The 16,147-nt window shown below is 36.2% G+C and overlaps 1 protein-coding gene across 5 annotated transcripts in view; it reads right to left on the bottom strand.

Annotated features, from left to right (window-relative positions):
• The window catches only part of TBL1XR1 (TBL1X/Y related 1), a 186,001-nt gene that overhangs the window by 57,987 nt on the left and 111,867 nt on the right, over positions 1 to 16,147 (bottom strand). The window lies entirely within an intron of this gene.

The raw sequence follows: 16,147 nt of genomic DNA, 5'->3' as shown, positions 1-16,147 counted from the left end.
ATATAATTCAACCTTCAAAAGCAGATATACATATATGACTTAGAAAAATTTTAAATGTATTTGGTGTTTTAATACAAATAGACATCTTAGAACAACTTTATAAATAATTCATCATATATGAAGATGAATATAATCACATGCCTAACCAGCTGGCAAGAACAGAATAGAATACAACATTAAAAAAAAAATCATGACAGGCCAAGGCACAAACAAATTTGGTGGGGGGAGGGGGAAGTGTATTACTTAGAGGCTAATCAAAACTAAATGAACACAAAACTGCAAGCGCAGAGGGACCTGGGAGAATATCTGACTAAGCTAGAAGGTTTAGCCCCATGGTTCTTCAAAATTTGCTGCACATTAAATCATCTGGGGAACTTTTAAACAGCCTGCTGTCCATGTAGCATCCCATACTAATTAAACCACAATCTCTGGAGGTGGGAGCCAGATAGCAATATTTTTAAAAGATTTCCAGGTGAATACAGGGCAGAGCAAAGTTTGGGAAGTCCTGTTTACCCAACTGAAAGCACTCTGATATCTTCCCTTGCCTCTTCCAGTTTTGGGTAGTAGCCCCAGCCATTCCTTGACCTGTGGCAACCCAATCCCTGTCTCCATCTTTGCATGGCCATCTTCCCACTGTGTCTGTGTCTTCACATACCACATGCCCTTCTCCTAGGTGCGCGTTCAAATTTCCCTCTTTTTATAAGAACATCAGTCACAGTGGAAAAAGGACCCACCCTAATGACCTCATCTTAATTACATCTGCAAAAATCTTATTTCCAGATAAGGTCACATTCACAAGTACCAGGGGTTACAACTTCAACATATCTTTGAGGGGACATAATTCAACTCATACACTTAAGTTTCAAAACTCCCCTAACAAATCAACTATAAAATTTAGTGGTATGCAGTTAAACAAAGAACTCCAGCTTAGAGAGAACTAACTCAACTATGTTGCACCTTTTCAGAGCTTGAAAGGACAACAGATTTGAAGGTACTTTAAACAGAGCATCCTTCCTCTTTCATCTCCTCAGCAGCAAACTACTCCATTATTAAACTATAAAGGTTAAAAGAATAAACTACTCTCAAGCTAGTTTCTTCTAGCCTTGACTGCCAAACTTCTATTTTAAGGCACACCTTTAGCAAAGTCCAAAATTCTTTAGCCTGACAATAAAGTCCCTTCTGAGATAGTAACCTAAAGGTATAGCTTATATTTCTTCCAATACCCTTACAGTCAAGCCAAACTGGACAGCATTGTCAAACTACATCACTGTACTAGTTTCCTAGTGCTGCCATAACAAAGTACCACAGATAAGGTGGCGTACAGCAGAAATTTATTGCCTTACAGTTTTGGAAGTCAGAAGTCCAAACATCAAGGTGTTGGCAGGGCTCCTTCTGAAGGTGCTGAGGAAGGATCTCTCCTAGCTTCCTTGGCTCCTTGGATGTATTACTCTAGCCACCTTACCATATCTCCCTGTGGCTCTTCACACTGTTTTTCCTGTGTGTCTGTGTCCAAATTTCCTATTTTTATAAGGACAACAGTCATATTGGATTAGAGCCTACTCTAATAACCTCATTTTAACCTAATTATCTCTGTAAAGACCCTATTTCCAAATAAGGTTATAGCCTGAGGTACTGGGGGTTTGCACTTCAACTAATGAATTTCAGAAGACACAATTCAACCTATAACAGTCATTAAGCAGAGAAAGCCCAGGATTAGTAAACAAAGATGCCATCATTTTACCCCTCCAAAAGTGTAGATGGCAGCTGTAAACGAAGGCTAACAAAAAAGCCTTTTCCCCTGACCTTCAGTTATCTCTCTAGCTTGGCTATCAGATAAAATCCCTTTAAAACAAAATTCAGACCAACACTAATTATGTTAACTATGATGGCATCAACATGCATGGAATAATTTAAGTAACTTTATGTCGTCAAATGGATTACTGTTCAGAATTTAATCACTCTTCTCTTTTCCTGCAATAGTTATTCATCCCCACCCGTAACCCTTGGACCCTGGCTACATGACATAACTTGGCCAACGGAAACTGAGTAGATGAACTGTCCAATCACAGCTTTAAGAGGTATTAAAAATATCTGCCAGGGACTTCCCTGGCAGTTCAGTGGTTAAGACTCTGCCTTCCAATGCAGGAGGTGCGGGTTCGATCCCTGGCTGGGGAGCTAAGATCCCACATGCCTCATGGCCAAAACATCAAAACAGAAACAATATTGTAACAAATTCAATAAAGACTTTAAAAGTGGTCCACATTAAAAAAAATCTTAAAAAAAAAAAAAAAAGTATCTGCCAGTGCTCTTACTCTTTTCTTCTGCCGCATGAATGAGCATGTTCTACATGGGGCCTGCTCTGAAAGCCTGGATCCCCAAATGAGAAGACACAGAACAGAGGCACAGCCAACCCACATTATCTACATGCAAAATATTTGGAAAATAAATCTTTATTTTTGTAAACCAGTGAAATTATTTATAATCATAAAGAAAACTAACATACTTTAAAATAGTATTTTGACTGCATATATCCCTAGAGGATATAACCTAGGGACAAAAAAGAATCACAAAGAAAGTTTAAACTTCTTTCTGTAGTCTTATTATAGTAATTCTTTAGCATTACTAATTTGAATATTTTTATAAATATATATAAAACAAATAAGAAATTACATTAAATCCATTACAAATCAAATTTTTCAGAAAGGAAAAAAATATATACGAATAGAGAAGCAGTAAAAATCTTTTCATTTTCTCTTCATGGTATAGTACTGTCTGTACGCCTCAAGCTGGCTACACCTGAAAGATATATAGCAATATGCTAGGGAGGATGAGAAGGCAGAGGATGAATGTGTCACATTATCTCAAGGAACAATTTTTCTTGATAATAAATAAGTTTGGTCGTTTTACTTTTATAAAAATCACTTATCTGATGGAACTGCATACAAAAAATTAAAATTATTTTCGTGCTTATAATACAGATGTATTTTCAATAAAATTCACACAACACAAATCAAGCTTTAAAACCCTATAGTAATCTTAAATTTGAATTGAAATATAAGCAGGAATTTGTGATTTATTTCTCTTACTAAATACGCATTTCCTTGTTCCAAAAAGGCCTAGCAGCAATTAATGACAACCTAGTAGTAAAAAGCACTCCATGCTTTCATTGTAGTCTCTAAATAAACACTTCTCATAAAAATAGGAATGCTTTGGAGGAAAGACCAATTTCACAGCTGAAGCAGAAAACCTGGAACATCTTGCCATGCAAGAAAGCAAGGAAACAACCGAAGGCCACGTGCGTCACGTCAAAAGGAGACAGGAACCGCAATGGATTAAAACACCTCAAAAATAGTTCTTAATCCATGAGATTATAAAAATTAAAAATAAACTTCACAGCACTGGTCACCTTGAGAGGGTACCACCAACTCATCAGTCTAAAAACTGACAACTAAAACAACTCAAGCACATACCCTGCTTTTGCTGTGCAAGTTCTATTTCAGTATCCCAATACTTGACAAGGAAGAGTCCTTCTTCACAGAATTCCAGCTAATCAATGCAAAAACAATGATATAATTAAAACAACAATTTTCTATCCCTAAGAAAATAAAGAATCTAGGCAACAATCATTAATGGACACTAAGACCACCAGGGGAATATCTGATGTGGAACTTTACAATGGATAGATCAGACTTAACAACAACTAAATCCACTAATCAACATCAACACCACGGAAAGTGATACAACCAGATGGTGTATGCCCCACGGTGTGAGGCAGAAGGAAGAAAAGACTTCGTGATCAAAGAATTAAAAGTGAATTTAATCATACCTCAACTAGCACTTTACAGAAGTTACAGGAGGACAGGAGAATGTATTAGTAATACCACAATGATGTGATTAGCCAAATCCAGAATGTGGAGAATCTGACAGGACAATTTTTTTCTACCAACAGGTGGAAGAGACTGAAATTTAGCAACCAAAAGCAGTGTGCAGACCTTGTTTGGATTCTGTTTAAAAGTAACCATCTGAAAATGTCATTTGGAAGGCAAAAGAAAAATTTTAATTCTCTTTCCCTCTTCCAGTTTCTCATAAGCCTTTCGTCTTTTCTAGACCACTTCCTAACATATGAAGCCTAGCCTTTTCTCCACAGTAATGAATGGGAAGGATAAGGAAATCTATAAGGATGAGGGTAGTGAGTGCAGAGACAATACAATGACTTATTTCATACTCAACATGTATCCTAGTTTTCTGATCCTGATTTGAATATGAAATCCTGGGCTTGACTCTTTCTCTGGATAGTAAACAACTCCAGATAAGATGACTTGGTATAAATTCATCTAGACATATTCCAAGGGTTTTCACCAGACTATCAAATTGCTGATCAATTTTCTGCTTCTCAAGTACAGGTATTAGAATAGCCTTTTTCCTTCAATATGATGCAAGGGCATGCTAGGTGCTCAATAGTTAAAAAAAACTGCACACACACACAAAACAACTGAGAGAGAGAAAGTGCTTTTCTTCTCGTTGCTCTCAACCTCATCTCTTCTTTGGAGAAGGAAACACATTTAGGGAAAAGAGAATACTGTCTACACCCAGAGACAACTTCAGAATCAGTTTACTTCAAAAACATCAAGGAATTAGTAGTAAGTTTTCTTACTAGTATAGTAAAACCCCTTGATTACAATCAGATATTTAATCTTTTTTTTTTTAGTTTAAATGCATTTTATTTTTAGACAAACTACATGACGTATTTTTTCTCGAAAGCAATGCCTCAGCTCCAAATAAATCACCGTCAAAACAAATGAAGAGCTCAAGATGACATCAGTCCCATTTCTCTAAGTCCTGGTGTCGTGTGGATGAAAAGGAGCAGCCAGCCAGTTATGATGACAGGTGACAGATCCAAAGTAACTGCCAAATTTGTTAACATTTTTCCATTTCTAGATCATCCTTAAAGAAAATCATATGTGGGGTCACAGCATCCTCACAATAGTCCAGCAGAGCTACCATGCCATCTAGATTCACGTTTTCACCAATAAAGAACTGACAGTTTTTGAAATTAGCAAGGATGTGTTTGATTTGTTCTGCAGCCCCTGTCATAAAAGGTTTTTTTACTCTTTCTGGTCCCTGTCCTCCAAGTTTCCCTTTGGCTGACTTCATGTAATCTTTGATGTACTCCTTGTAGGCTTCTTTTTTGAAGCTGGTTTTCTGCAAGTGATGGTTCATGACAATATCGACACCAGTGATTACTGTGTTCAGTACCCTCACCCTTGGGTCCTTCAGCAGAGGCATTTCCACCAATAAGCTTTTTTCTCCTCCTGGTTTAGGTTGCCCCTATTAATTAAAACCTCAAAACATTTACATGTAAATATACACTCATTTTCTCCTTAAAAAACTGGTTTAAAAAAACCTAAAATGGATGGCTACAGTACTAGATATGAGCAGTATGCAAAACTGAACCCATGAAAATAGTGATTGCAAAACAGACATGAGCGCAGAGCATCTGCTATTATCAAAACTTATACAGAGATTTGGGTTTGGAGAGGAAGAGTGAGAAGATGAAACAAAGAAGAATCTCCATCGCTTTTCTCAGTTCCTGGTTACTCGATCAGTTATCACAGGGTTATCTAATACAGGAAAGGTTTTCAACCTATTCACAGCCAGTAGGTAAGAGTCTGGAATTATTTTCCTTTCAATTGTTCTGTATTTAAGAAGCATATTGTGCCGAAACTCAAGACTGCCAGAACTGAAAGAATGCTCCTCCTTTCCATTATGTAATGGAAATGGGTTCACCTCTTTTTTCTGTCCCTCCTTATATTAGTGGTAAAGGAAACTTTCAGGGCAATACTTACAACAATAAAAAAGCAGTTAGAGGTAATAGCAGCAAATGAAAACATACAAAATTAATTTTTTATTTACATAGACCACTACGCTAAAGAAACCATACTGGATCATACACTGTGTGGGATAGGTTAGATATTTCAAACACTGTGGTGATGCAATTAAATACTCTAGGAATGACAGCTTATCATGTTTATTAAAAAATGCAAGCTAAAAAAAAAATGGAAGCTATGGGAAAGGACACACTTAATCCTTAGTATTCACTAATTATGCCTGAAATATAGCCTGATTCATAAGAGGCACCCAATTATTATTTGTTGAAAATAAATGAATAATGTTTTTTTTCCCACTAGTCAGTAGTATTTAAAAAGACCAAAAAATAATCTTCAGTGATGACTACAACTCAATGTTCCTTCTCATCCACCCCTATATTGATCTCTATTACCCTCTCAACTTCAATAACTTGTATCTCCGTTTTTCTTTTTTTTTTTGGAGAAAGGGGTGGAAGAAAGAAAAAGGCCACATTCCAGTTTCTAGCCCACTAGTGACTCTTGCTTAGTGTGGTATATCAAAATCACCTGTGGCAGCTTCTTCAAAGTAATGTCATAAACTTTGTGACAACTCGGAAAACTCTTAATTCAGGGTCAGCAAGTCAGAAGTACAGCCCAGGCATGTCGATCTTAACAAGTTCCTCGGGTCATACAAACCATGCCAACATCACACTACACACTTCAAAAACTTCTTTATCTTTAAATCCTGTAGCTGTAAACAAAACAAAACACACACATCCTCTTTTTCACTGTAAACTCCTTATATCTTTGATCTACTCAGTTTCTTTCTTTTACACTTATTTTTCTGAATTTTTAAAATTCTTATTAGTTACCTATTTTACACATATCAGGGTGTACATGTCAATCCCAATCTCCCAATTCATCCCACCACCACCCCCCTGCCACTTTCCCCCCTTGGTGTCCATACGTTTCTTCTCTACATCTGTGTCTCTATTTCTGTCCTGCAAACCGGTTCATTTGTACCATTTTTCCAGGTTCCACATACATGCGTTAATATACAATATTTGTTTCTCTCTTTCTGACTTACTTCACTCTGTACGACAGTCTCTAGATCCATCCACATCTCTACAATTTCGTTCCTTTTTATGGCTGAGTAATATTCCATTGTATATATGTACCACATCTTTATCCATTCAAATGTCAACAGACATTTAGGTTGCTTCCATGACCTGGCTATTGTAAATAGTGCTGCAATGAACATTGGGGTGCATGTGTCTTTTTGAATTATGGTTTACTCTGGATATATGCCCAGTAGTGGGATTGCTGGATCATATAGTAATTCTATTTTTACTTTTTTAAGGAACCTCCATACTGTTCTCCGTAGTGGCTGTATCAATTTACATTCCCACCAACAGTGCAAGAGGGCTCCCTTTTCTCCACACCCTCTCCAGCATTTGTTGTTTGTAGATTTTCTGATGATGCCCATTCTAACTGGTGTGAGGTGATACCTCATTGTAGTTTTGATTTGCGTTTCTCTAATAATTAGTGATGCTGAGCAGCTTTTCATGTGCTTCTTGGCCATCTGTATGCCTTCTTTGGAGAAATGTCTATTTAGGTCTTCTGCCCATTTTTGGATTGGGTTGTTAGTTAATGTTCAGCTGCGTGAGCTGTTTATATATTTTGCAGATTAATACTCTGTCCATTAATTCATTTACAAACATTTTCTCCCATTCTGAGGGTTGCCTTTTTGTCTTGTTTGTAGTTTCCTTTGCTGTGCAAAAGCTTTTAAGTTTCATTAGGTCCCATTTGTTTATTTTTGTTTCTATTTCCATTACTCAAGGAGGTGGATCAAAAAAGATCTTGCTGTGATTTATGTCAAAGAGTGTTCTTCCTATGTTTCCTCTAAGAGTTTTACAGTGTCTGGTCTTACATTTAGGTCTTTAATCCATTTTGAGTTTATTTTTGTGTATGATGTTATGATGTTAGGGAGTGTTCTCATTTCATCCTTTTACATGTAGCTGTCCAGTTTTCCCAGCACCACTTATTGAAGAGACTGTCTTTTCTCCATTGTATATCCTTGCCTCCTTTGTCATAGATTAGTAGACCATAGGTGCGTGGGTTTATCTCAGGGCTTTCTATCCTGTTCCATTGATCTATATTTCTGTTTTTCTGCCAGTACCATATTGTCTTGATTACTGTAGCTTTGTAGTATAGTCTGAAGTCAGGGAGTCTGATTCCTCCAGCTCTGTTTTTTTTCCCTCAAGACTGCTTTGGCTATTCCGGGTCTTTTGTGGCTCCATACAAATTTTAAGATTTTTTTGTTCCAGTTCTATAAAAAATGCCACTGGTAATTTGATAGGGATTGCACTGAATCTGTAGATTGCTTTGGGTAGTATAGTCATTTTCACAATATTGATTCTTCCAATCCAAGAACATGGTATACCTCTCCATCTGTTTGTGTCATCTTTGATTTCTTTCATCAGTGTCTTATAGTTTTCTGAGTACAGGTCTTTTACCTTCTTAGGTAGGTTTATTTCTAGGTATTTTATTCTTTTTGTTGCAGTGGTGAATGGGATTGTTTCCTTAAACTCCCTTTCTGATCTTTCGTTGTTAATGTATAGGAATGCAAGAGATTTCTGTGCATTAATTTTGTATCCTGCAACTTTACCAAATTCACTGATTAGCTCTAGTAGTTTTCTGATAACATCTTTAGGATTCTCTATGTATAATATCATGTCATCTGCAAACAGTGACAGTTTTACTTCTTCTTTTCCAATTTGTATTCCTTTTCTTTTTCTTCTCTGATTGCCATAGCTAGGACTTCCAAAACTATACTGAATAATAGTGGCAAGAGTGGACATCCTTGTCTTGTTCCTGATCTTAGAGGAAATGCTTTCAGTTTTTCACCACTGAGAATGACATTTGTTGTGGGTTTGTTGTATATGACCTTTATTATATTGAGGTAGGTCCCCTCTATGCCCACTTCTGGAGTTTTTATCATAAATGGGTGATGAATTTTGTCAAAAGCTTTTCCTGCATCTATTGAGATGATCATATGATTTTTATTCTTCTATTTGTTAATATGGTGTATCACATTGATTGATTTGCATACATTGAAGAATCCTTGCATCCCTGGGATAAACCCCACTTAATCATGGTGTATGATCCTTTTTTTTTTTTTTGGTATGATCCTTTTAAATGTGTTGTTGGATTCTGTTTGCTAGTATTCTGTTGAGGATTTTTGCATCTATATTCATCAGTGATAGTGGTCTGTAATTTCTTTTTGTAGTATGTGTGTCTGATTTTGGTATCAGGGTGATGGTGGCTTCATAGAATGAGTTTGGGAGTGTTCCTTCCTCTGCAGTTTTTTTGAAGAGTTTGAGAAGGATGCATGTTAGCTCTTCTCTAAATGTTTGACAGAATTCACCTGTGAAGCCATCTGGTCCTGGACTTCTGTTTGTTGGAAGATTTTTAATCACAGTTTCAATTTCATTACTTGTGATTAGTCTGTTCATATTTTCTATTTCTTCCTGGTTCAGTCTTGGAAGGTTATACCTTTCTAAGAATTTGTCCATTTCTTCCAGGTTGTCCATTTTATTGGCATAGAGTTGCTTGTAGTAGTCTCTTAGGATGCCTTGTATTTCTGCGGTGTCTGTTGTAACTTCTCCTTTTTCATTTCTAATTCTGTTGATTTGAGTCTTCTCCCTCTTTTTCTTGATGAGTCTGGCTAATGGTTCATCAATTTTGTTTATCTTCTCAAAGAACCAGGTTTTATTTTCATTGATCTTTGCTATTGTTTTCTTTGTTTCTATTCCATTTATTTCTGCTCTGATTTTTAGGATTTCTTTCCTTCTACTAACTTTGGGTTTTGTTTGTTCTTCTTTCTCTAGTTCCTTTAGGTGTAGGGTTAGATTGTTTATTTGAGATTTTTCTTGTTTCTTGAGATGGCTTGTATTGCTATAAACTTCCCTCTTAGAACTGTTTTTGCTGCATCCCATAGGTTTTGGATCATCGTGTTTTCATTGTCATTTGTCTCTAGGTATTTTTTGATTTCTTCAGTGATCTCTTGGTTATTTAGTAACATGTTGTTTAGCCTCCATGTGTTTGTGATGTTTTTTTCCCCTGTAACTGATTTCTAATCTCATGGCATTTTGGTCAGAAAAGATGCTTGATTTGCTTTTAATTTTCCTAAATTTACCAAGGCTTGATTTGTGACCCAAGATGTGATCAATCCTGGATAATGTTCCACGTGCATTTGACAAGAAAGTGTAATCCGCTGTTTTCGTATGGAATATCCAAAAGTATCTATCTGGTCTGTTGTGTCATTTAAAGCTTGTGTTTCCTTATTAATTTTCTGTCTGGATGATCTGTCCATTGGTGTAAGTGAGGTGTTTTAAGTCCCTCACTATTACTGTGTTACTGTTGATTTCCTCTTTTATAGCTGTTAGCAGTTGCCTTATGCATTGAGGTGCTCCTAAGTCAGGTGCATATATAATTGTTATATCTTCTTCTCAGATTGATCCCTTGATCATTATGTAGTGTCCTTCCTTGTCTCTTGTAACATTCTTTATTTTAAAGTCTATCTTACCTGATACGAGTATTGCTACTCCAGCTTTCTTTTGATTTCCATTTGCATGGAATATCTTTTTCCATCCCCTTTCAGTCTGTATGGGTCCCTAGGTCTGAAATGGGTCTCTTGTAGACAGCATATATCCATTTTGCATCCACTCTATGAGCCTGTGTCTTTTGGTTGGAGCATTTAATCCATTCACGTTTAAGGCAATGATAGATATGTATGTTCCTATTACCATTTTCCTAATTGTCTGGGGTTTATTTTTGTAGATCCTTTTTTTCTCTTGTGTTTCCCACTTAGAGAAGTTCCTTTAGCATTTGTTGTAGAGCTGGTTTGGTGGTGCTGAATTCTCTCATCTTTTGCTTGCCTGTAAAGCTTTTGATTTCTCTGTCGAATCTGAATGAGATCCTTGCTGGGTAGAGTAATCTTGGTGTTAGGTTCTTCCCTTTCATCACTTTAAATATATCCCTTCTGGCTTGTAGAGTTTCTGCTGAGAAATCAGCTGTCAACCTTATGGAAGTCCCCTTGTCTGTTATCTGTCATTTTTCCCTTGTTGCTTTCAATAATTTGTCTTTAATTTTTGTCAATTTGATTATTATGTGTTTCTCCTTGGGTTTACCCTGCCTGGGACTCTCTGTGCTTTCTGGACTTGGGTGGCTATTTGCTTTCCCATTTTAAGGAAGTTTTCAACTCTAATCTCTTCAAATATTTTCTCGGGTCCTTTCTCTCTCTCTTCTCCTTCTGGGACCCCTATAATGTGAATGTTGTTGCATTTAATGCTGTCCCAGAGGTCTCTTAGGCTGTCTTCATTTCTTTTCATTCTTTTTTCTTTACTCTGTTCCACGACAGTGAATTCCACCACTGTGTCTTCCAGGTCACTTATCCATTCTTCTGCGTCAGTTGTTCTGCTATTGATTCCTTCCAGTGTAGTTTTCATTTCAATTATTGTATTGTTCATCTCTGTCTGTTTGTTCTTTAATTCTTCTAGGTGTTTGTTCCTTAATTCTTCTAGGTCTTTGTAAAACATTTCTTGCATCTTCTCGACCTTTTCCTCCGTTCTTTTTCCGAGGTCGTGGATCATCTTCACTATCATTATTCTGAATTCTTTCCTGGAAGGTTGCCTATCTCCACTTCATTTAGTTGTTTTTCTGGGGTTTTACCTTGTTCTTTCAACTGGTACAAAGTCCTCTGCCTTTTCATTTTTTCTATCTTTCTGTGAATGTGGTTTTCCTTCCACAGGCCGAAGAACTGTAGTTCTTCTTGCTTCTGCTGTCTGCCCTCTCTACTCAGTTTCTAATTGAACAGATTTTCAAGATAACGTCACGTTACTCATGCTTCTCAGTGTCTTCCAATCCCATATCATCCTCCTTAACTGTATCTGCATTCCCTCCATTTTCATGCAAACCTACTGATCAGACATTTCAAGAACTGTGACATTTAACTCACGTAGTCTTACCAATTCCAACTCAAAAGCACTGTAACTTATGTAAATCCCAAACCATGTTGTGTCTAAAACCATTCTGCAACCTCTGAGCTATCTGACAATCATTTTATTAGGTTTTTAACTTCCTTATCAGATTTGCCATCATGGATTTTCAAAAATTTTAACTTCTCTTAGGGGCCCTATCTCACTAAAAGCCCCTCAATCTCAGATGGCTTTAATTCTTTGGTAAAAGTTATTAGAACTTCCTTGATTTTTTTCTCAATTCAAAAATCTTTATTTTTATTCATCCTATTATCTTGTGCTGCCTCTCTGAGGAAGTAGTAGAAAAAGATACAAAAGAGAAAAAATAGTCTCTAACATTGAATCTGTAATTTGTTGGGTCTCCTACGTATACTATTTAACTAGTAAAATCACTAGCCCTTTGTAAAGGAATTTAATACAGTGGCTAACAAAAACAATAGCTTTTTTCTGCTCCAGTAGTAAGCACCTATACAGATGAGAAAATAAATATTCCACTTACAAGAGCAAAAAACTATTAAATATTTACAAAAGAAACTTACAAGAAAGGCACAGATTTATGTGACCAAACAGAATAGTCAATTGAAAAATACAAAGATCTTAACAAAGGAAGAGGCTGCATTATTGTGCAGACTTGAGCTGTCACAAGTAACTATCCATCTGAAAGGAAATAAAAGTGGGCCCACATGTTTTACTCTAGACGAAACTTAATTCCAAAATATTTAAAGCACATAAATGTGTATGTTTGTGTATATATGTGTATGTGTGTACATATACACAGATACTTCACATATATCAACACATCTTAAAGAAACATCGAAGCTACATGTCCAATCTAGAGAGCAGGAAAAAAATCTTTTTAACCAAGACTGGAAACTCAAATACTATACAAGAAAAGACAGCTATATCTGAGTACATAAAGATCCACTAGATATCAAGAAAATACATATCAAAGTAACATGGAGTAAAATTATACTCATTAAAATTGGTAAAAATTTAAAAGATCTAGAATGTTTATTTCTGGCAGGAATGTGGGGATAGGTCACAAAGTGCAAGAGGAAATGTGAAAAAAAACCCTTTGGAAAACAATCTGGCAACTTTTTAGTATAAGTAAAAACACTAGACTGGAACATAAGAATTTCCCTTTTTTTGTTTTGTTTGTGACAATGGTCACACAGCGGCAATGTCACGTAGTTCAACTAATACATATACTCTACAACACAGAGAAATAAAAGCACAAGTTCTTAAGGATGTTTATTTTAAGAACACTTTTTTAGTGGCAAAGGTTGGCGGCGGGGAGGAAATACAGTGAATGCCCATTAAAGGAGAGTATCAAAACAAGATCGTGGTACATTCATAATATTCATGGATTATAAAGTCATCAAAAAACAATAAACTGATGGAGGAGGGAGCAAAAGAAAAAAGTACACAACAAGAAGTATAAGCATATCCACACATTTAAGTAAAAGAATACATGTACACATATAAAGAAGAAAAACATTTGTTACTGTTAAAATTTTATGGACTCTAAATAACTTTTTTACTAATCAACTCGAAATTCAACAGGTCTTCATACTCTTTCATTACTTCACACCCCTTGCCATTTCCAGCATTTGAGAAGACTGAAATAAAAAATCTTTAAACTTCCAGCATTTGACTTTCTGATTCTGTCCTCTTCTATCTCTTTTACTGATTTTTCTTCCTGCCCTACAAGTGTACAGCTGACTTCTTTTTTAGTCCTCTGATCTTCACTCTACTACCCCAACTAAGGATCTCATCCACTCTGAAGAATTACAAAACCACCAACTCTCCCATTGCGTACCACTCTCTAACACGTCCCCTCATCTTTCCCATTCCAAACATTCCAGTTCCAGCTGACTGATGTGCAAATATCTACGGCCTTTCAGATATCATCACTCAGCATTATTAGCGGCAATTTATGCCCTATACTCCCAAACGTGTTTCTCCTCTTGCCTGTAACTATCACTAATTCCATCATTCACCAACACTTTAAATTTTAGTATTATATTGGATTCAATTTTCTATCTCAGCTTTTACCTGCAATCCTTTGGATTCCATCTTCTCTTACCTATACAACACCACTTTCAACCATGCCTTCCTTTCCGCAGTACCTACCACCTGTATTACTACAATAACTTCAATGTCTCCTAGGTTTTTTCATACTGTCTTCTAAAATCTATGCATAAAACATAACCCTGATTATGTCATATGTATTCATCGGTATCTATTAGCTTCCACATTTACTCTAAATTTTTTATCGAAGCATTTAAGTTCTCCTTCTCCATATGGTCTCAAAGTATCCATCTACCTGTACAGCACCTTCCTTGAATGTACTCTACCTTCAGGTGAATATATTTGTATCATTCTAACATCCCCCCAATTCCCACATTTCTGCTTTTTAAGCTCTTTGTTCCAACTACAAGTGGTGAAATTTTTCTATTCTTCAAATGTCATCTCCTTATGAAGCCTATTCAAACACCAACCTTGAAAAAGATGCTTCCTCCTTTCCACCTGTACCCCAAAGCATAGTTTTTTGTTTTTTTGTTTCTTTGAAAAAAAAAAAAAAGAAAAAAAACCCTTTTCAAAACTGGTCAGTAGTTAAAAAACAACTGTTAGGTTAGAAATCAGAATGTTGCTATTTTCTTTCAAATGCTGTTTTTGACATTAAGACATTAAATCAAGTCATTTAACCTCCCTGAGCCCCAGTTTCTCATTCTGAAAAATAGAAATAAAATCTAATCTACGAACCTCACAGGTAGGTAGGAGTGCATGGAAAGCCAATTTATAATTTACATGTTAACATTGTTATTATATCACCTTTTATTGTGCATATTTGATTTTTTAGTCACTACCAAATTAAAGCATTTAAAAGGCAGCCTGGGGCTTCCCTGGTGGCGCAGTGGTTGGGAGTCCGCCTGCCGATGCAGGGGACACGGGTTCGAGCCCCCGTCCAGGAAGATCCCACATGCCGCGCAGCGGCTAGGCCCGTGAGCCATGGCCACTGAGCCTGCGCATCCGGAGCCTGTGCTCCGCAATGGGAGAGGCCACAACAGTGAGAGGCCCGCGTACCGTAAAAAAAAAAAAAAAGAAAGAAAAAAAAAGGCAGCCTGTACTTTATATTCTAGCACTCAACACATAATAGCTATAAAATATATATATATATACATCTTCATAAGTCATAAAATATAGCTCTCATGCGTAAGAAATATAATCAAAGCACAATTCATGTAAAACATCCTACAATCGTTCTCCCCACAGATATATTTTCAGAAAAACTACTGTCACGTAATATTTCTGGACCTCTGATTTAGTTCACCTGAAACACAAAACACAATTAGTTAACTGGCAGGTGGGTAGGGGCCCTTTAAAATGGCTGATAAATAGCTAAACAGTCAAAGAATTGCAGTAACACATATATATAATACATATGTAAGTGATTAAGGTGTGACTATGATGGCAGTATTCTACCAATCCAACAAACTTATCCAGCATTCATAGTTGAGCACTAGTGCTTTAGTTTACCCTAAAATTCTAGAGGTTAACGTTATGGTTATTTCAGTGACATGAAACAAGAGATTTTAAAAAATATATACAAGAGAAGCATGTTAATTTTGTCTAAGCTGAAAGACTTTGCCTTTTCCTAATTCCATAAAAAGCAAAATTAATGACGGACAGTGTTTATAAAAAACTTTTATAAAAATGGAAGAGTGGAAATGATACTTTGGTTCTAAAGAAACTTATAAATCTTGAACTTAATTACAAGAACTTAGAAGTCCTTGAGTTACCTTTGAAAACCATACAAACCTGTAATACCTTGTCAAACCAAAAAGCAAGACAGCTACCTAAAACTAAGGTCTTATCTAAAGGACATAGGAACCAACCTGAAGAGGCTCTCACTAGCCAAAAATGGGACAATATGCGCATCAATACAGAAAATAATTCAATAATCTAAAACACAATTGTGTTTAAAGCCATGAGTTCACAGGACAAGGCATTTTACTGCAACCATGCCACACTGCTGGCTAATATTTCTTGGCACTTTGTTATTTCACCAAAAAATTGCTTTCATATTTGGTACCACATCTGCATTTGACCTTCTGATTCTGTCCTCTTCTTTGCTTTCATATTTGGTACCACATCTGCTCTTAGAGCTCATATACACACTCTTGTACTTACCTACTTATATTTCACTTCTTAAATCTAAACCTAAGATTCCATAAATTGTTCCTGTTATGAATTTTAATC

Source organism: Delphinapterus leucas, chromosome 4 (genome assembly GCF_059928025.1).
Source record: "Delphinapterus leucas isolate spDelLeu-1000000601 "Yukka" chromosome 4, BTC_Dleu_Yukka2, whole genome shotgun sequence".
Classification (NCBI taxonomy): Eukaryota; Metazoa; Chordata; class Mammalia; order Artiodactyla; family Monodontidae; genus Delphinapterus; species Delphinapterus leucas.
This window is presented reverse-complemented; position numbering and strand designations above follow the sequence as displayed.